Source organism: Phoca vitulina, unplaced genomic scaffold (assembly GCF_004348235.1).
Source record: "Phoca vitulina isolate PV1807 unplaced genomic scaffold, GSC_HSeal_1.0 scaffold25, whole genome shotgun sequence".
Classification (NCBI taxonomy): domain Eukaryota; kingdom Metazoa; phylum Chordata; class Mammalia; order Carnivora; family Phocidae; genus Phoca; species Phoca vitulina.
This window is the reverse complement of record NW_022589728.1, coordinates 35746483-35767279: the sequence shown is the minus strand read 5'-3', so window position 1 is coordinate 35767279 and position 20797 is coordinate 35746483. Positions and strand designations below refer to the sequence as shown.

The following is a 20797-nucleotide window of genomic DNA, read 5'->3' as shown; positions in this document are numbered from 1 at the left end:
TTATGTTTTACTATTTCATTTCTTTGTTTTTGTCTTTGGTGAGAGTGGAGCTTTGGCTTGAATTGATCCAGAAAGTGGAGCTTTGGCTTGAATTGGGACTCTGGGTCCCAAACACTGAAATTCCCTTGTTCTGGCCCTGTGCTCAGTGCTAGAAAATGCAAATAGGGAGACATAATCCTTTGTCTTAGGGAGCTCATAGCTTTTAGAGCTTACTTACATACTACCTGAGTAATCTTGACCAGGTTACTTTTGGAAGCTTAAATTATTTATAACTTTATATGTTTGAATTAAATACTATAATGTGTCTGTCCTGTTTGGTATAGTGCTCAATGCATAGGATACACTCAGTAAATATTAGTTATCTTATTCTTCTTCCATCTGTGGATAGTTGTGTGTGTGTGTGTGTGTGTGTGTGTGTATGTGTGTGTAGTTATAGTTATGGGTATATAGATATATAGAGAAATGTTAATTCGTGATTTCCTTAGCCTGATATTATCTTTTTGCCCAATGGTTTGTAGGGAGTCTGAACTGGAGAAGGAGTTTTAATTGAGTACTTGGTGGAAAACCTATCCTGAGTTGTGAAGTAAAGAGAGAGAAGTATTGATTATATTATCAAGTATGGTAGTGAAAAATGACTGATAGGATAGGAATTCAGGAGACTGTAGTTTAGAGGTATAATGCTGTTACAAATTGTAAGAGGGTATTTTTTTTCTTCATGAAATTGGAGCAGTGAATACACAGTAACGTATTTTTCTGGAATGGAGAATATGACTGTCCATGTGCAATAATATTTGACTCATAGTTGGCATATTTGTCTCCTAAATGTTTTCTAACTTTAATAAACTAAATAACCATAATCAGTACAGATCTAACCCATTGTTTGTAACTACCTAGATTGTTTATAGTGATGCGCTTGACACTGAGGGGAATGATTAAATTAGAATCAATATGTTCTGCTTAATAAAGCAGGGAAATGTGTACTATATTTGAGGCATATTTTAACAAAAAGTGTTAAATCCATTTAGCACTTCAAAATGCAGTGCATAGCCTTGCCTATGGCAGATTGGACTGTTGAAATGGGCTGTTAGGGTGCTTGAGTACAGGGTGTTTCTGGAAATGGGTTCGTTATCTGAGATCACCAACATTAGAATTAGCCATTTAGTGTATTGGAAGCTGTATATGACTTAAACCAACAATGCTTTTCAAATGGAAATAGTTTACCCTTAGAGCACTTAGATATTGAAGGCTAATAGCCAGTTGTTAAAGTGCCTGCTAACTGAGGAACATGACAGAATTCATTAGTGAAACATGAGGATTTTTCAGTTCTGTAGCTATGTTTATATACACTCTTTTTCCTAATTTTTTATCTATATTGTAGTTGCTAAGTCTCATCTGACTGTCATTGTTTAAAATGTTGATTTTTTCCCCCTAATAGTTTTGGTCTGGGTTAATTGGCTTTCCTTCTTGGCAGAAGTAGAAAAGATCTGTCTTTTGGATTTTACTTGTAAATTGATTAAGTCATTTAAGATGTTGGATGATGGAGAGATGATATCCTGTTTTTATTAGTAATGTGAATGCTCATTTAGGGCTGTGCAAAATAGAAAAAAAAGAAAATCACTGTATACTTGTTTTAGCAACCTATTCAGAGGCTTTCAATAATTGACTCTAGAAAACAGAAAAAAAATATAAAACTTTTTGATGAAAAAGTGAGATGAATTGATGATGTCTTAAGTGGCAAGAAAAATAGGTCTTTTACTTTCATTATGTTTTAATTTGTTACTTTGTTATGCAAAAGCAAACATGCACTCATTAAATATGAATGTTTTGTGAGAAATATTTCATATGAATGACCATACAGATAAAAATTGTATTCTTTTTTTTTTGCAAAGTAATAGAACAATATTATAGAAATGTGGAAAAGTAAAACAAAAGTGAAAAGAATGAAACAGGGGCCCCTGGGTGGCTCAGTTAAGTGTCTGCCTTCAGCTCAGGTCCTGGCATCAAGTCCCGCCTCGGGCTCCTTGCTCAGCGGGAGGCCTGCTTCTCCTTCTCCCACTCCCCCTGCTTGTGTTCCCTCTCTCTCTGTGTCTCTCTCTGTGAAATGGATAAATAAAATCTTTAAAAAAAAAGAAAAGAATGAAACATTTTTATCACTTCAAGTATTCATTTTTTTTTTAAGATTTATTTATTTTAAAGAGAGAGAGAGAGAGAGAGGTTGGGAGGGGAGGGGCAGAGGGAGAAAGAGAATCCTCAAGCAGACTCCCTGCTGAGCACAGAGCCAGACACAGGGCTTGATCCCAGGACCCTGAGATCATGACCTGAGCTGAAATCAAGAGCCTGGTGCTTAACTGACGGAGCCACCCAGGCACCTCTCAAGTATTCTTAATGGTCTGTTTCTTTTTAATGATATCATTGTAGGCCTGTTTTTTTTCTACTGCCTTGAAGTGTACATTTTTTCCATAGATATCTGTTCACTTCACTTGGTCAACCCAGTTAAATTAATGTGTCTACCTTTAGTAGTAGCGATAAATAAGTGTTTTGGATGCTGAACAAGGAGGCAACAATTGAGTTACTTATTAGATGATGACTTGTTCATATCCATTTACCAGAATGACTGAAATTTAAGGAATCCAGCTTCAACTCATTGTTTCTGTTTCCACAGACAAACGTCGATGGGTAAGGTGGGATGCTTAGTAGTAGCTGGAGCTGAGAGACAGGACCTACATGTGCCGCAAACATTGGTACCTTTTCCTAAAATAATCTTCAACATAATCAGAATTTTTCGTGTCTGCGTAGGTTTTGATGGAATCAATGTTCCATCATTAACATCTATAATCCTATTTATTGAAAATTTCTTTTTTTCTATTATAAATAATAAGATGGATCTCTGTACATTTCACTTTTCACTATTTTTAATTATTTGTCTAGGATTTGATGGATTCATTCTCCACAAAGTACTATTACTACTTTAGATTATGGTAAATGTGTTACTATTAGTAGGACTGTAACAATATAAAATGCCTTCGATTGTATACAAACTGCTTCCTTACCAGTATGTGAACATGATCATTTTCACTTTTGTTCTTTAAAATCAATACACTTGTGAGCTTTTGGTCTAATCATTATTTTATATTCTCTTTGAGACATTTTTGTTGAGAAATCATCTAATTTCGTAGCTGAACCTATTTTTTTCCTAAAGCTGTCACTTTGGCTTGGCAGAAAGTATCCAGAGAGTTATATAAATACTACATGTAGATAGCATCCATCTATGGCTTCCTAAAGAACCTGACTCTGGAGCTAGACAGACATGGGTTGAAATAACAATTCAGCTACTAGACAAGACATTTAATCTCTTTGTGCCTCAGAGCCTTCACTTTCTTCATGTATAAGTGAAGATGATGAAAGGTGAAAGGTAGGGGGCATACTTCCTCATGTAGCTACCATGTGAAACTCTTTGGGCTTCCACGATGGTTTCCACAGTTACCACATTGTTCAGATGAAATCTCTGAATCATAGCTATGTAACTTATATAAATTAGGTAGAACTAGATCAAGTATTTTGATTTTAAATGATTTCTATCAGCTAGAGGTATTTTTTTTTTCCTACAGTATTCCCTCATTACATTATGCCTTCTCTCTATAAAAAGAAATAACAGAATTTCTAAGTTGTTGAGATAAGAGAACAAAAGTAACATGATTCATTTTGTCCAGGTTAAAAATGGAAATATTTTTGGAGTTATAGGCCTTTACTCTTCCCTCTTACTGTAAACAGTTATTTAACACTTACTGTGCACCACATGTTGGGGAAATCACAGGATAAAATTTTGTTCAAAAGGTATACTTTTTGTACATAAAGTTTTGTTTAGTCTTGGTTGTTTAAGTGATTGTCTTTGTTTTAGAACAAAGGGCTACTAAGGAGGGGGAGAGTTCAGGAAGGACAGTGAGGGCTTAGGCAGAGAGTGATTTTTCAAGTCAGGGAGAGACCTGATATGGTGTTAGACATGGATTAGTATGCCTTACAGCCGATTCACTGGAAACTCACTCTGGTAAAGCTATTCATAGTTTTTGAAATTGAAAACCTATTTTAGCTACTGATCTTAAGTATAGGCTTCTGACTGCAGAACTAGGTGCATTTTAATCATCTTTCTTCTTGAAGGCAGGCATGAAAGGAAATTATATTAACTTAGTAGAGGTGTTAACACACGCAGCCTGGACAAAGCTATGGGGAAAGAGAAGATGAGAAGCAAGTCCTGGGCAAGAGAAACATCTCGAAGTGTGACTTTCCTAGCTTCAGGCAGTGAAGTTAGGTGCCCTTCCAATGTGTTCGACTCTTCCTCCCCATCAGCCCACCCTTTTCCTCCTGGAAAATGTGTTTCTTTCAGAGAGTTGAGAAGTAACGTCCCTGACCCTCATATTTTCTTCCGTTTAATTGTAAACTTTATTAAGACAAGGTTTAGGTGTGAGCCTTTTTGTATCACCTTTTTTTTTTTTTTTTAAAGATTTAATTTATTTATTTGATACAGAGAGAGAGAGAGGAATCACAAGTAGGCAGAGTGGCAGGGAACGGCAGAGGGAGAAGCAGGCTCCCCGCTGAGCAAGGAGCCCGATATGGGACTCGATCCCAGGACCCTGGGATCATGACCTGAGCCGAAGGCAGACGCTTAACGACTGAGCCACCCAGGTGCCCCATCCTTTTTGTATCACCTTTAATGGGAGAGTGAGACCGAGTGTATCCAATAGGCAGTACACTCTGTAAATGTTTCTAAAAATGAAATGCCAAGGTATTCATTCATTTAGTCAGTTTAACAAATATTTATTCAGTGCAAAGTATGAATCAAGCATTGTTCTTAATGCTTATCATGCACTGGTGAGTAAAAGAAACAAACAACCTCTGTCCCCATGGGTCTATATTCTAGTGGAATTCATGGCAATAAATTATAAATAAAATTAGAACAAGCTTTACTGTTAGAGATATTAAGCCCCATAAATGGTAGATTCCTTAAAGGGAATTAATCTATTTAGAAAGAGTTGATGTTTACTAGATGCATGAACTATGCCAACAGTCAAAAGTAATGAAGTATATTTAACACTTTTTTAAAAACTCAATTATTAACATATAATGTATTATTAGTTTCAGAGGTAGAGTTTAGTGATTCATCAGTTGCATATAACACCCAGTGCTCATTACATCACATGCCCTCCTTAATGCCCATCACCTGGTTACCCCATCCCCCCAACCCGCCTCCACACCAGCAACCCTCAGTTTGTTTCCTATAGTTAAGAGTCTCTTATCGTTCGTCTCCTTCTCTGATTTTGTCGTATTTTATTTTTCCCTCCCCTCCCCTATGATCCTCTGTTTCTTAAATTCCGCATATGAGTGAAATCATATGATAATTGTCTTTCTCTGATTGACTTATTTTGTTTAGCATAATACCCTCTAGTTCCATCCAGGTCGTTGCAAATGGTTAGATTTCATTTTTTGATGGTTGAGTAATATTCCATTTTATATATATATATATATATATATATATATACACACACATATATATATATAATATTCCATCATATATATATAATATTCCATCATATATATATATAATATTCCATCATATATATATATATCTCTATATATCTCTATATATATCTCATATCTTCTTTATCCATTCATCTGTCATTGGACATCTGGGCTCTTTCCATAGTTTGGCTATTGTGGACATTGCTGCCATAAACATCGGGGTGCAGGTGCCCCTTTGAATCACTATGTTTGTGTCCTTTAGGTAAGTACCTAGTAGTGCAATTGCTGGGTCATAGGGATAAACTATATTTAACTTTCCATTTGTTTGTATTTTTGTCTCCCCATTAGCTACACTTTTTGTACATACATAATTCCGCATAGACATGACCTCTAGTAAATCTTCTTGATTTCCTGGAAGATGACCCCTTCCTTCATTCTCTTCCTTGTACAGGTCGCTAGAGTTTATTGTCCATAGGTATTTACTATTATGTATATAGGGCTGTCATCCTAGGATTCGGGCTCTTTAAGAGCAAAGACTGTCTTGCGTGTTTGTTGAATGAATGCAGATCCTTAAGTTTAAGTGTAACCAACTTTTCTATGTGTAGATTCACTAGATCCATTGAAATAAAATAATATTCAGCCTCATTAAGTGTTGTAAGAAGAGCTATTAAAAAGATGCAAAGTGACAACTAGTTATAACATTTAAGAAAATTAAATTACTGAATTTTGAAATAGAAGAAGGTGAGAAAACACATTGTACAGAAAGCAGTGGTCATCTTATTGAGGGTAGGACAAAAGAAATTCAGCAGAATTGTAATGAATCTATGGTTCTTATTTTTGAAAACTCTCATATTTTTACATTTAGAATTGCTTAAATAGGTTCTGAAAGAAAGAGAGAATAACACTGAGCTGTGGTGACCTAACAAAAGCTTCCAGCAAAAAAAAAGAGCATGGTCATAAAATGTGGACATTTATATTTCTGCTAGGGCGATTATAAGCCAGTGCCCCCCAGTTAGGAGTGTGTTGCCACTCTCCCGATGTGTGTGTGTGTGTGTGTGTGTGTGTGTGTGTGTGTGTGTGTTATAGGATGTTTAGGGAAGGACGGCTTGGGAAGAGAGAAGGGAGGAAAGCAAGGTGATGACAGATAAAGTGACATATATATGCTTACTTCTGTAGGTTGACTTTCTTCTTAGAACAGGCCATACGAATTGGCTATAAAGTAAACTTTGTTTCTTTTCTGAGAGTAAACTGGGGCTTAGTCCCAGGCAGGAAACCAAGAACTCCCGTATGCATGTAGGGTAGAGGAGAAGGCGGACCAAGGAAAGCAGCATGCCCTTGCCTTATGCAAGCCAAAGCCTGGCCCTCGTGTTGGTAGGTGTGACTTTCCTGATGTTCTGGGAGAAGCCAAGAAAGGGTCCAAAGCCCTAGAATATTGAACATCTTTCAAGAACAAAAAAGAAGGCAGGAGCTCAGAGCAGTTTTTGATAGTAGATGTTCAAACTATTTATATTTGTCTAAATCTTATCCATCTTATAGTTTACTAAATTAAAAAGTAATGATTTTCTTTAATTGACAGTATGTAGTTATTTCCACTGATAGGCTAGAAGGTATATGTTCAGTGTGGTTGCCTCCAAAGCCTATCATGTTACGATCGGCATCTAGGATATTTTCCTACAGATAGAAGGTATTCATAACTGGTTGATTAAACATGTTCGCACAAAAAGGAGTTCATATGCTGGGAGGAAAATTTTCCATAGATCAATCACTTAATTTTGGGAAAGACTTGCCAAATTCTTTGGATGTATTTTAAAATCAGATTGATCCTCATTAGTTACAGATACTTTAAGACTCCTTCATTTAGAGAGGAAAACAAATTATGTTTCAGGGCTTTACCTTTGTTTAAAAAAGTTTTTTTTATTATTCTACACAGAAATGTTTACTGGACAGAAGGAGGACACGGTGAAATAGCACTTGTCTTATAATCGGAAGACCTGGATTGCTTTCTTAGGCTCCTTCGCTGTATAACACTGGGCAAGATGTATGACTCCTGTGCCAGCCAGTTTCATTGTTTATGAAATGAGACATTTTGAACTAGAATAGTTGACATCTAAAATAATTCTGTTCAAGTAACCATAAGTGAGTCTTTTGAAAATATTTAATATTTGATAATATTAAATAGGCAAAAATTTTGCAAGGATTTCTCTGAAAACTAAGATTGTGGCCAGATGGAAGAAACTGATCCAATTTCTGCAACTCTAGCACTTCTCAACTAATTCAGTGCATGGACAGATTCTTCTAGGGACTTTGTGCCGTTTCAGAATTACCCTAACTCACCAAATGATAGATTTGACTCCAGCAGTTCCTGGCAAACATTTAAAGAAACCGCATGATTCGGTTTTACCACTCTCTAATAGTAAACCTTTGTGTTTCTGTGTAGGGACCTCAGGGGAGCAGCCGTGTGGGAGCACAGGAAAGTCTGAGAAGTCAATCAGGGAAATAGGAAGATGCCATTTCATTTGCATTATTCCTGTCTTGCTTCTTGCCTTCATTCATGAAAACAGCATTGTTTGAAGGGAAATGTACACTAGCATCTCTGTCACTTTAGAGACAGGCTTGGTGGCAGAAAGGACACCAGTATGAGATATGTTCATATGAAAGCTCTGTTTATGTATCTGCTTTAAACAATACTCTGACAGTGGAACCAAAATAATGACAGTTAAAAATAATTGCACCCAAGGGTTATCAGCTTTATTTCAAAGGCCCTCTTTAAGGTTGAATTGAATGTTCTTTAATATTTAACTTTAGACTTAGCTATTGTCTATAATGCCAACCTTGTACGGTCTTTTAACAGCATAACATTATTCAAGAAAATAAAAGCATTGTGAGAAATCTGCCAACTTCACATCACGATCTTCTCTAGGTTTTCTTGTGCTCTTGAATCCCATAGGTCATTTTCAAGTGGTTAACAGCAATAAAACAAATTGAGACTAAACCAAAATGTCATTCTTTTATACACTCACTTTCTGGGATGGTCTTCACATTTCAGTTTTAGTTCCTGTACTGAAAGAGTTCAACAATTCAAGAAACACTTATGAAAGTTCTGCCTGGGGATAAAAAGGTGCTTATGCCATGCTCCCACCCTGGGGGAATATTGAGTACCTGGGGAGTTATTCACAAAAGAGTATATTTCAAAATGATGGATGCTTGACCAAACTTAAGTCAGGCTCCTGAACCTTCTTCCAGGCCCATCTGTCATTTCCTTGTAGAATCTAGTTTTAGCAAGAACTCTGCTAAGTCAGTTTAACCAGAACCTTCCCTCCGCCCCCTTGATATTGGATCAGGCCCCTCATCCTTCACCATTTTTCAAGTGATGTATGATCACTCTGGCTTCATTAAGAATCCTGTTAGGTTGGTTTAGCCAAAAATCCCCTTACCCTTGATGGTTCTTCTTAGTAATTTTCCATCCACTGACCCCCACCCTGTTCCTTAGCCTTTGTCCTTCACTGTGTATTTGGAATTAAGTCCAGTTCTGTACTAAGGTCTCTTATTCCCTATTGCAATAGTTCTGAATAAAATCTGGTTTTACTGCATTCACTACTGTCCAGAGCTGGTTTTTCTTCGACAGTTCTGGTGCCCTGACTTAGATGGGATCAGCTCATCATTGGACCCCCTCACCACTCACCTAGGCCCCTGAGTACATATCTTTGAACATTCTTCACTGCTGATTGACTGATTGGGGGTCTGTTGGTGAATCCAGCTCCTAAGCCCTTGCTCTGTTCAAACATCCAAAGAAGCTGGTAGGGACGGATTTTGATTCTTAAGACTCTGAGTATACTCTAGAAGCTGGGTTAGAGTCCTAGACAGAGGCTGGGTTAGAGTCCTAGGCTTCTCAGTTTGTGAGAGGCTTGTCTCCATAAGGAAGGGAAGTTGTGTTAGTATCAGTTTTACTCCGATGCTTTTGCAAAAGTGCTTCATCTAAGAAGAAATTCATACAAATGACTCTGATAAGTACAGGTTTCTGATAACTTTAAAATCGTACCACTGAACTGATGGGGCACCTGGCTGGCTCAGTCAGTACAGCATGCAGCTCTTGCTCTTGGGGTTGTAAGTTCAAGCTCCGTGTTTTTTATGAGTTCTTGTTTGAAATATTGCTGGTTCTTTAATCTTTTGTTTTTCAGATTTAAGGAAACCTTTTCCCTCTTCTCTTCAGCTATGTGTAACTTACAACAAATTTGGTACATTATGCCTTTGTGGACAGGATTGAAACATCTCTCTTTTACTCCTTATCTGATCCCTCTAGAATTTAGAAACTTTTATTGGATATTCTTATTTTCATGGTAATATAATTATTTGCATAAGTTCAGTAAGAATCTGTTCTTCTTATAACAGGTCGCAATTGGAAATGTTAGTTATAATACCAAGACTTTGACTGAAATAAAGGCCCCCTTTGAAAAATTGCCTGGTATCTTGCTTGTAGAGTTTCTAGCTTTATAGATTAGTAAGGAAGGTCACTTCCTGGCAGGTCCAGGAACCTCAGGATATTTTGAGGACCTCAAGAAGAAAGGAATTCACTCAAATTTATACGTATTTCAGGCAAGATCTGATGGCGACTCCTTTCCTTGGATTCCTAGCCTTGAGAGGCTTTTAAAAGTCCAACCTGAGATTGATTATGAAGAGTTCCAGCAGAGCAAACTCAGAAGACCTATGTGGTCAATCACTATTCTTGGTGCATTTATGTAAATAATCAGGCCAAGTTTAAAGAGAAGAGACTTATTTTGCAAACAAATTAATTTTACTTTGATAGAAATGGGAGTGACTGCAGAGAGAAAAATTATGTTTCAATGGAAAATTATAGCATGCCTTTATGAGTATTAAATTCTAGTCCTGTTCATTGTCTGAAGGTTTTGTTATCTCCCTGTAAACTAGACTGGATCCTGAATTCTAGTTTCCTCCCATATCAGCTTGCATCTCTCCAAATTAATGCCATCTTTTTCTCCCTTCTGACTTGGAATCATTGAGAACTAAAACTGTCTCTTCCCAAAGCCCTGCAAGCTGAAGTTGGATGACTTGTTAGAGACTTTCAAGGAAGTCCCCATAACAGATCATGTATGGGCAGCCTCTGTGCCTGTTGCTGTATGGGGTACTCAGAAAGTTCCCCAGTACACCCCGTGCCATCACAAGAGACATTCAGACTGCAAACCAGGTTATCTCTTGGGTTGTCAGTACTGTCCTCACTCCACCTTCTAATGTTACTTCAAGTCCAGCATCTAGAAATCTTCTTGACTGGTTTACCTCTGGACTTAGAAAGTGGATTTTTAACTGTTAATCTTTGTTTTTCTTTTACTCTCATATAAACTCCCTTCATTAAATGCCTGGCTTCTAATACCATCCAACAAATACCCTTTACTACCAGGTCCCAACAGATGATTCAATTGGTCCTTAATGAACAGAAGGCAACCAAATGAGAAACAAACTTATATTCTTCTCTTCTTCAAAGAAAAGAATGTCTCTTCTTTCCTTTGAACAAGAATGAGGACTGACAAAGATTCTTTGTTTGACCAAACTTTAGCCAGGATCTTGAATCTTTTGTTAGGCCCATCTGTGTATTTCCTTGACTACTAGGCCAATTTAACCAGCATCTCCCCACCCTTGATGTGATCACCCTCAATATCTGGTGATCAGGTTGCTTATCCTCCACCATCCTTCAGATGTTATCTGATCACACTGGCCTGTCTTTGGCAAGAATCCTTTTCATCTAGAACTCCCCTTACCCCCCATGGTTCCTCTTAGTAATTTTTCATCTACTGATGCCCCCCCCCCCTCGCCATGGCTCTAAATTCCCATTTGCATGCAGTATTTGGAATTGAGCTCAGTTGCATGTTGAGGACTCTTTTCCCCTATTGCAATAGTCCTGAATAAAATCAGTCTTTACTGCTTTAACTACTGTCCAGCTCTGGTTTTTTCCTTGACATAAGTGAAGAGATAAAAGGTAGGGTTGGGAATGCAAAACTCAGAAATCAAAGAAACCAGTCCCACTGGGTCACTGCCTGGCTTGATATGCCTAGAAGTGTCCCTCTGTGTCCCACCTTCCCAATCACTAGCAGTGCCCAGAACTCTCCCTTTTCCATCAAGACCTTTGTACGCTGGTGCTTAGGACTCTGCCCCTGTGCTCTGCTTCCAGATATCTGCCCCAAAGGCTCCTGAAACCGTTTCTCCAGATGTTGAGCTCTTGTCCATGACGCAGTTGCTATACTGGGTAGACATGGGCAGTAGGGGCAGTGACTAATGTTGGCCACTGAGTTGTCAGAGAGGACTCATGAAGGTACAGATTGCTGCTGGGCACCGAGGGTCTTCAGGAGTATTAACAACAGTATCTTTTGGCTGGTCTTATTGCTGTGTGGCTATGCTGGTTTAGTGGCCAATATTTAGAATTTTGAGTGTGGGTATATAAAAGTTGGGGTTAGATTCAGGAATAAGTTTACTGTATTCTGAGTGTCTTTGGACTCCCCTTCCTAGGGTGGGAAAGAGGTCAAAATCCTACCTCAGAGGAGGCTTAAAGAGAAAACAAAGCATTAGGTTACATGCTCACATATTTAGGTCATTCAACATCAGAGGTTGTTATGAAAAATCCTTTTGACCATTCAGTTTTTCATTTTGGAAAGAAAGAACAGCTTTGCGCAGTGGCAGTATCATAGCCAATGAGGTTTATCCGAGGCACGATTATTGCTAATTGGAAAGAAAGAACATTAGCCCATTCATCTAGCTGGGAAGATTGATTCTCGTTAGATACAGGCTAATTGTAAATTAATAAAATTGTTTTTTACAAATAAAACAGTAATTTTGTTAGGTCCTGTCTTTTTTTTTTTAAAGATTTATTTATTTTAGAGAGAGAGAGAGAGAGGTCCTGTCTTTGATGAATAATATGGTAGAAGCATTTTTCCCTTATTTTTAAGCATTTAGAACATTACTGATTATAACATGGCTTGGCTTAAAAAATATTCAACTATACAACAAAGAATTGGTGAAGAAAGAATAAATGGGTTAAAAATAGTGCTAGAAAAATCACAAGCTGAAAACAGGAGATGAGCTGTTTTAATAAGATCAGGGACACCAGGTGCAGAGACATTACAAAGATAAGCTGGGACAACCTTGAGGTTCAACCAAGAGGAGAGATAAGCATGACCTCTGGATAAATGAAAAGATAGAGTAGGAGAAAATGAAACTTAGTATCTGCAGAAAAGTTCCCTAAAGCCATCACTGCAGAAATTGGGATCTAAATGATTGGATTCCACCATTAAAACAAAACAAAACTGCCCAAGCTGTATGCTTTACTGTGGCAAAATTAGACTGTTGCTCAGCTGTCCATCCTTGGTGTGTATGAGTATAGGAGTATTCTGTGTTCGATGCACATATATTAAAAATTACAGTTAACCCTTCTCTTCCTGCTTATCTATCGGCAAGTAAGGATCTATTATTTTTAACTCAAATGGATGTATCAAACCTTTATTTACAATGAATGCTGTTCAAGGAGAAGTGCAGTTATAGTAGAGGAAAGCTTTACTTTTAGGTTTGAAAATCTGCTCTTGGTTTAAATTCAGCTTCTATTAATGATCTAGACGGATAACCTGATCTCAGAAAAGCTCTGTTTTCTAACTATAACTTAGGACGTGTGTGTGTGTGTGTGTGTGTGTGTGTGTGTGTGTGCATGTTGTGTGTGTGTGTTTGAATTCTTCCCTCTTTTTTTCAAATAAAATTTTTATTTTATTTTATTTAGTATTTATTTTTTTAAGATTTTATTTATTCATCTGAGAGAGAGAGAGACAGAGAGAGCACAAGCAGAGGGAGAGGCAGAGGGAGAGGGAGAAGCAGACTCCCCACTGAGCTAGGAGCCCGGATGTGGGGCTCGATCCCAGGACCTGGAGATCATGACCTGAGCCGAAGGCAGACGCTTAATGGCCTGAGCCACCCAGGTGCCCCCAAAATTTTTATTTTAAAATAAATTTAGATTTTTAGAAAGGTTGTGATGATAATACAGATAAATCCCTTATTCTCCAGAATAAGTGTCCCCTATTGTTAACATCTTACAGGAGTATGGTACATTTGCGATACACAATTAATGGTCCAAGATTGATACACTGTTATTAACTAAAGTCCACATATTATTCAGATTTACTTAGTTTATATGTCATCCAGTTTTTGTTCCAAGTTCTCATCCAGAATACCACATTACATTTAGTTGCCATATCTCCTTAGCACCTCTCTGCTACAATGACAGTTTCTCAGATTTTCCTTGTTTTTGATGACCTTGACACTTTTGAGGAGTAGCAGATGTTTTTGTAGAATGCCCCTTAATTGGTATTTGTTTAATGTTTTTCTCACAATTAGACTGAGGTTACCAGTGTAAGAGGAAGACCACAATGGAAAAGTACCATGTTCATTACATTGTATTAAGAGTACATCCTGTCAACATGACTTATCACTGTGTTGATGTCAATCTTGATCATTTGGCTGAGGTAGTGTTTTTCAGGGTTCTGTACTGTAAAATTGCTCTTTTCCCCCTTCTGTATTATACTCTTTGGGAAGAAGTTACTGCAGATAGCCCACACTTAAAAAGTGGGGGATTATGTTCTACCTCCAGGAAAATCCTATTTTATGAAGGATATTGTGACAACTAAATGTATATAAATGTATATAAAACTAAATGTATATAAAAGGCCTGGAAAAATATACAGTATCATTTAAATGAATATTATTAATGGCAATAATAGTACTAAGCGCCAAATGGCTGCTGGGTGTGCTGTTTAACCAAGATTTCTACAAATAACTGATAAATATATTATAAAGTTGAAGGAGTAGATGGAAAGAAAGAAAATTGAATTTTAATTAAGGAAGCAACTGTCTTCCTAAGGAATTGCCTTATCAGAATTTCATTTCTACTCTTCACAGTTCTCAGACATGTGCTCATTTATTTTTCAAATCTACTACTTGGTTAGCGAGTTTTTTTCTTTTTTTTTTTTTCAAATCTGTTTGGCTTGAACCAGATGTCAGGATACCTAATTTGCATTATCATTTTATGTACCAAATTTTTACAGACTCTCCCTTTACACTCAATTTATAAACAGTCAACTTTTTAGAGTGATACAAATATATGGAGAGAATGCAACCCAATTATGATTTTTTTAGATGTGCCCATTGGATATTAAAAAAAGAACAAGAATTAAAAGCTATTCTTATACAGCAAGAATGAGTGACTGCAGCCATCTAGATTATATATATCCTGAAATTTCATTCCTAAGTAAATATCCATACAAAATTGTTTTTGGTGCACAAGCGTACTCAATGTTCATTTGACAGAAACCATAAAAATATCATAAGAGGGGGTGCCTGGGTGGCTCGGTTGGTTAAGCGTCTGCCTTCAGCTCAGGTCATGATCCCAGAGTCCTGGGATTGAGCCCCATGTCCGGCTCCCTGCTCAGTTGGGGAGCCTGCTTCTCCCTCTCTCTCTCCCTCCTACTCATGCTCTTTCTCTCTCTCAAATAAATAAATCTTTAAAAAAAATGTTATAACTCAAAACAGTGACATTGGTAATTCATTATTTATTTAAGGTAATAGGGAAAATTGTCAGAAAAGAACTGATCATATACTTTGGGGAAAATACGATGAGTGGAAAACAATGATAAAAGTTAAAATTGTAAGCTGTGAATACCTAGAACTGGAAATGTGGCTACTAAGTAGATTTACAGGTATTTACATGAAATGTAGAAAAGAAGGGCTGTATTTTTATTCATTTATTATTTTACATAGAAATGTATGCATTAAACCACCAACAAAAATCAATGGTCCATGGGGCCCCTGGGTGGCTCAGTTGGTTAAGCCTCCAACTCGTGGTTTTGGCTCGGGTCATGATCTTGGGGTCCTGGGTTGGAGCCCCACATTGGCTCCACACTCAGCACAGAGGCTGCTTGGGATTCTCTCTCTCTCTCTCCCTTTGCCCGACCCCTCTTGCATGCACATGCTCTCTCTCACTCTCTCTCTCAATAAATAAAGAAATAAAATCTTAAAAAAAATCAGTGGTGCATACCATTTTTCAAATGTTTCTATTCAGCGTCTTCCAACATCTAAATTAGAGCCCAGGAATTACAAATTTGCCGAAGGGCCATGATTGGTTTGGAAATTCAAGGTCAGTTTTAAGGAGGATTCCTTAAAAGCCTAAAAAAGGGTCCTATGTAATCCCTTTGCAGTCCTTGCTGTTGAAAGGAAGCAAGAGCACATGTAGGCAAGAGGTAGTGTGAAGACAGATTTGGTTTTGAATCCCAGATCATTCATTTATTAGCTGTGTGATTTTCAAAAAGCCACTTAACCATTCTGTGCCTATTTTGTATGTGTAGCAGCCTAAAGATGATGTTTGTGAAGTGACCAGTACACGGTAGGTGCTCACTGAAGGGAATCTGTCATTGGAATTTATGTTTGACACTGACCTCTGGTTTACATGACTGTTACTTCACATTGGCTTCTTTCGAAAAAGAAATTTTAAAATGCTTTGCTCTTATTTTGAGAAAATAAGTATTAAAAATTGCTAGATTCCTCAAGCTAGAAGTACATACACCACTCAGGGAAATTAATGTTACAATTGTGTAATCAGTTATGTTGCTTTGACTGGACCAAAGTGTTAAGGCTGAATATCCTGAGGAGAGTTTTAAGTTAATTTAATTTTTATTATGCATTTAAAAATGTTTGGGGGATATAATTAAAAATTCTGGAAGATGATGTGAAATGTGACTTAAATTCCTGCAACTCTGTTAAATTCTGTCACATTTTATTCTTTTCTCTTGTTAAGAAGCAGAAAACCACTTTTTTTTCTGAAATTTTCTTATTAAAAATGCTATTCAACTTTATTTTTATCTAGATCTTGATATTAGGTTTTGGAACTTTATTTCTTCATTCTTTATGTTTGACAGATAGAGTATTGTTTTGTTTTTAATGAAGCTGGGAAAATAGTTCAAAGGGGAAATAAGTAAAATACTTGCTATTCAAGAGCTGAAAGTGTAGGCAATAATGAAAATCTTCCTATTAACTGTGGTGATTGAGAAATCAGTTGGAGAGCTGTAATTGTCCATTAAGATAATGAGCACCATGAGCTAGAAACAGCATGTGTAGAAAAAGGGCTACTACAATGCACCATAGGAAAACCAACTATCAGAGTATCATAAACACTAGAGGAGTATAAAACTACATCAAAGAATTACAGACACTGGGGCTGCTTTGATAAATTTCAGGGACCTCTTAATGGCGCTCTTAAACATGTTAATATGAATTTTAGGAGGTAAAATATATTCATCATTTACCAATTATCTTTTTGCATATTTTATATTAAGTTGGTTATTGTTGATGATTACTTACAAAACAATCTGATTTAATAGTTGAGCTCCCTTGGGCTTTCCCAAGGAAAAATAAAATTACTCACATTTGATTAAGTGGTTGTAAAATGAAATTAATAGTAGTAGTGTCACCTTTAAACTCTTATGGCTTTTTATTTAAGGAAATGAAAAGTTTGGAACTTTTTAATCTTTTTTTTTTTTTCTTAATATTAGTGCTCAATAGTAGAATTATTTAGAGTGTCTTCCATATGCTGGCATGGTATCAGTTGCTTGGAATTGAAAACTAAGAAATACATGATACCTATGCCCAGTCTATTTAAAGAAAAAAATATACTCTTGTGCAAAATGTTCTATACAGTCAAGCTTTATATAGAGCTTTGCAGAGTTTCTGGTTAGGGAGCCATTAAGCATTGATGATTTCTGAAGTTGGATCATGAAAATGCGATAGAAATTTGCAAGGCAGCAGTGGAGCCTTTTGGGCACTGAAAATATATGTTTAACCAAAATATTAAGAAATGAAATAATTTGGGAATGGGATTGTTGTTCTCTATGGTGAGAGCCTATTTTGAATGATGGGGAAATAGAAGCAGCTGATAGAAAAGTAGGTAAGATGGTTACAAAGATGAATGTTTGCCTGTGTAACTAGACTATTAATGTGTGCAAATAGTGTCAAAACCAGAGAAGTAAAATATTTTAGGAACATTATATTTAATTTAGTTAAGCACTTTAGTGCTTGTTGAAAAACAGAATCTTAAAATATGCTTCCTAGCTGAGCTGTCTTGCTTTGGAATATTAGAAACATACTTTGTTGGACAGAGACACAATTCCGTCTTTATGCCAACGTCTCTATCCTTGCAGCCTGACTCTGTGGTGTAGGATTCTGCAACAACTAGGGTTCTTGCTTCCCTTCGTAAAGTCACTGCCTGGAGGAGGTGTTGGCCGAGGAAAAGGGAATGATACTCCAGAGAAATATTTGTCTGGCTAGGGGGAAGGACGTTCTTAGGTGTCAGTCAGTAGAATATAGCTTCTATTCCTGAATCAGTCCGAGTTAAAGGTCCCTTTTGACATATGGATGTTAAAGTGGGGAGAATACCCTGCAGTCAGAAAGGGTTGGTGTTCTCTTAAAGATTAGGAGATGGATCTCTTCTCTAGGCTGAGAATGTGATGTGAGTGTAATTGTAATATCTGACAGGTCTTCATTACTTTTTTTTCATCTTTACTCTGCTTCACTTCAGCCATTCATCAGACCTCTGCGGGACCTAAAGGCAAATGACAAAGAACTGTTTAGGTCCTAGGCAGTTGCTGAGCACTCCACATAAGTTCCCCTTTCTGATCAGGGCCTATTTATGTTCATTCTTGCCTCTCTGACTTCCAAATTTGGCTTTTTACTTAAGTCGGCCTCAGTCCCCATCAGGTTGACCCTCTTTATGTTGATCCTCCTCGATCCCAGGCATATCAAATGACACTGTGAACTTTGGACTCTTCTCTATCTTGCAGGTTTTATCTGTTTTTGCCCTCTGGTGTCCCCTATTGTCTCTAGGATGGCTGGGTTGCTGGTTCCGTGCTTTGCCAAAGATCTCTAAACTTTGATCCATCCCAGCCAGCTTATTTAAAGAGTTGTGTTGCTGATAGGCTTTTTTCTTTTTTAACAGATCAAATATGAGATTTCCCCCAAAATCATAACAAGTGGGATTTCAAATTTAATTTGATGAAAATACTCTTTTAACTCCTGGAAATTAGCCATAGTAATATTCACGGTATTGTGGTAGGGAAACACACTAAAAGTTTATTTTTAACTATGTCCAAGATGGCTCCAGGAACAAAATTATTTTCATCAACTTCTGCCTGGGGGACAGTTCCTTTTTCCTGTTCTCAATTCAGAAATCTTCGTGCTACCATTACACTAGGCAAGTCCTTCTGTGTGTATTGTGATGAGCAGGTATGTGAGAAATTACTGTCCTTGGAAATCCAGAGTGGAAATACTGGAAGCCTCAGAAGCTATGGGGCTTAATTCAGGAGGATTAAGGGAATAGAGGTTCTCCAGTAAAGAGGCAGAGGGGCACCTGTGGGAACCTATGCCTTTGACTGAGACCTTACCTTTTTTTCACCCTGCCTCTGTCTTCTGTATTTCTGAAATTTTTCTTTACATTTTCCATTTATTTCTCCCTGATGCTTTGTGGAAACACTCCTTAATCTATATTGCCAGGTCCCTAATTCATTCTTCACCCTGAACCACTCTACTCTTCAATCAATATGTTGAGTTTATTATTTCTACAATTATATTTTGTGCACTTGATATCTCCAGCTGTGTTTTTTTTTGTTGTTGTTCTATCTTCTTAGGCCTGCTCAAATATTCAAATTTTTCTCTTATCTTTTGATGATATTCTTTATACTTATTTTAAATATTTGTCCTGCCTGAATTCATTAATTCTGCATCGTATGGAATAGATGGTTTTGTACATGGTCTGTCTTTTACAAAGGTTGCGCTATAGGTGGGTAGAATCTCCAGAGATTATCAGCTAATGAAGCCCCAGCCTCAGCTTATATCTCCCAGTCTTTGGGAGTTGTGTGTGTGTGGATGGGTGAGGGTGGCACCTCAGGGTAGTGAGTATTATAATCTGGAGAGATTTTTTAAATATCCATGCCTTGCTGAGTCTTTCCCTCTCCCCTTCTGATTCACTGCTCTGGTGTGGGGCCCAAGGCTCAGTGTTTTTCAAAGCTGCCTTGGTAAAGTCAATGTGTAGCCACATTTGAGAACCTCAGACTCCTAAGCATCGTGGCAAAAAATGGTAGTAGGAGGAAATGCTTGCGGACAGCCGGGTACACATACTCTGTCATGTGTCCCGTGACTTTATTTCTGCAGCTGGGAATGGTAATGAGGTGATTAATGATCCGTCCAGGGCAAGGGCCAACAATATACCCAGAGCCTATCCTCCATCCACAACCCAGGACTTGCCTCTTCTCTGGCCTGCTGCATCTGGAGTTGCCGTAGGATTTTCCCACGTTTTCTTGTCAGTCTCCCTCTCCTTTTATGCACCCTCTCCTGGATTGGAGGGAAGATGTTCTTGTTGGGAAGCACGATGTGGAGTTCTCTCGTCTGTTCGCCTTGCCCTGTGTCCAGTGGCAGAGAGTGCCCAGGAGCAGCCCGTGGTACACCGGGCACGCCAGCCGGACTCAGGCATCGTGTGTTTCCCCGGTGGCTGGGACTTCTTCATACCCCCGGGGTACTCAGGCATCTGCTTCTGAAAACTAATATAATGATAACAGTTTACATGATTAAAGTGTTACAAAAGCCTAAAAATGACAAGATTAAAAGTGCTTTATAGTAGGAAATATTCCTGTGTAATAGGTGTTATATGCATCTAATGAATCGTTGAACGCTACAACAAAAACTTATGATGTGCTGCATGCTGGCTGACTGAACATAATTAAAAAATATTCCAATATAATTTTTTAAAGATTTATTTAATTTTAAAGAGGGGGGAGGGGCAGAGGGAGAGAGGGATGGAGAGAGAGAGAGAGAGAGAAGCGGACTGCCGGCTGAGCATGGAGCCTGACAACGGGGCTGTATCTCAGGACCCTGAGATCATGACCTGAGCTGAAATCGAGTCCGACGCTTAACCGGCTGAACCATCCAGGTGTCCCTCCAATATAATTTTGTTGAGACTCTTTTTAAAAATTATTTAAAATTTTCCTATTGTATTAAATACTGCCTTCTGAGTGTATTTTAAACACTCAGTGAAGACTTAAGATAATCATAGTGAGTATTTCTGACTTTGCTCCGTTACGCCTTTGTAGTTCTTGGAACTGTTTAATAGTTTTATTCTTTATTAATTGGATTTTATTATTTCCTATGTCCTTCAGAAGAACTGCTCTCCTGGGGTGCCTGGGTGGCACAGTGGTTT

General features: G+C 37.6%; 1 protein-coding gene and 1 pseudogene across 1 annotated transcript in view; both read left to right on the top strand.

Moving 5' to 3' along the window:
- The window catches only part of MMP16 (matrix metallopeptidase 16), a 274315-nt gene that overhangs the window by 54869 nt on the left and 198649 nt on the right, over positions 1–20797 (top strand). The window lies entirely within an intron of this gene.
- Positions 12184–12348, top strand: LOC116643294 (annotated as a pseudogene).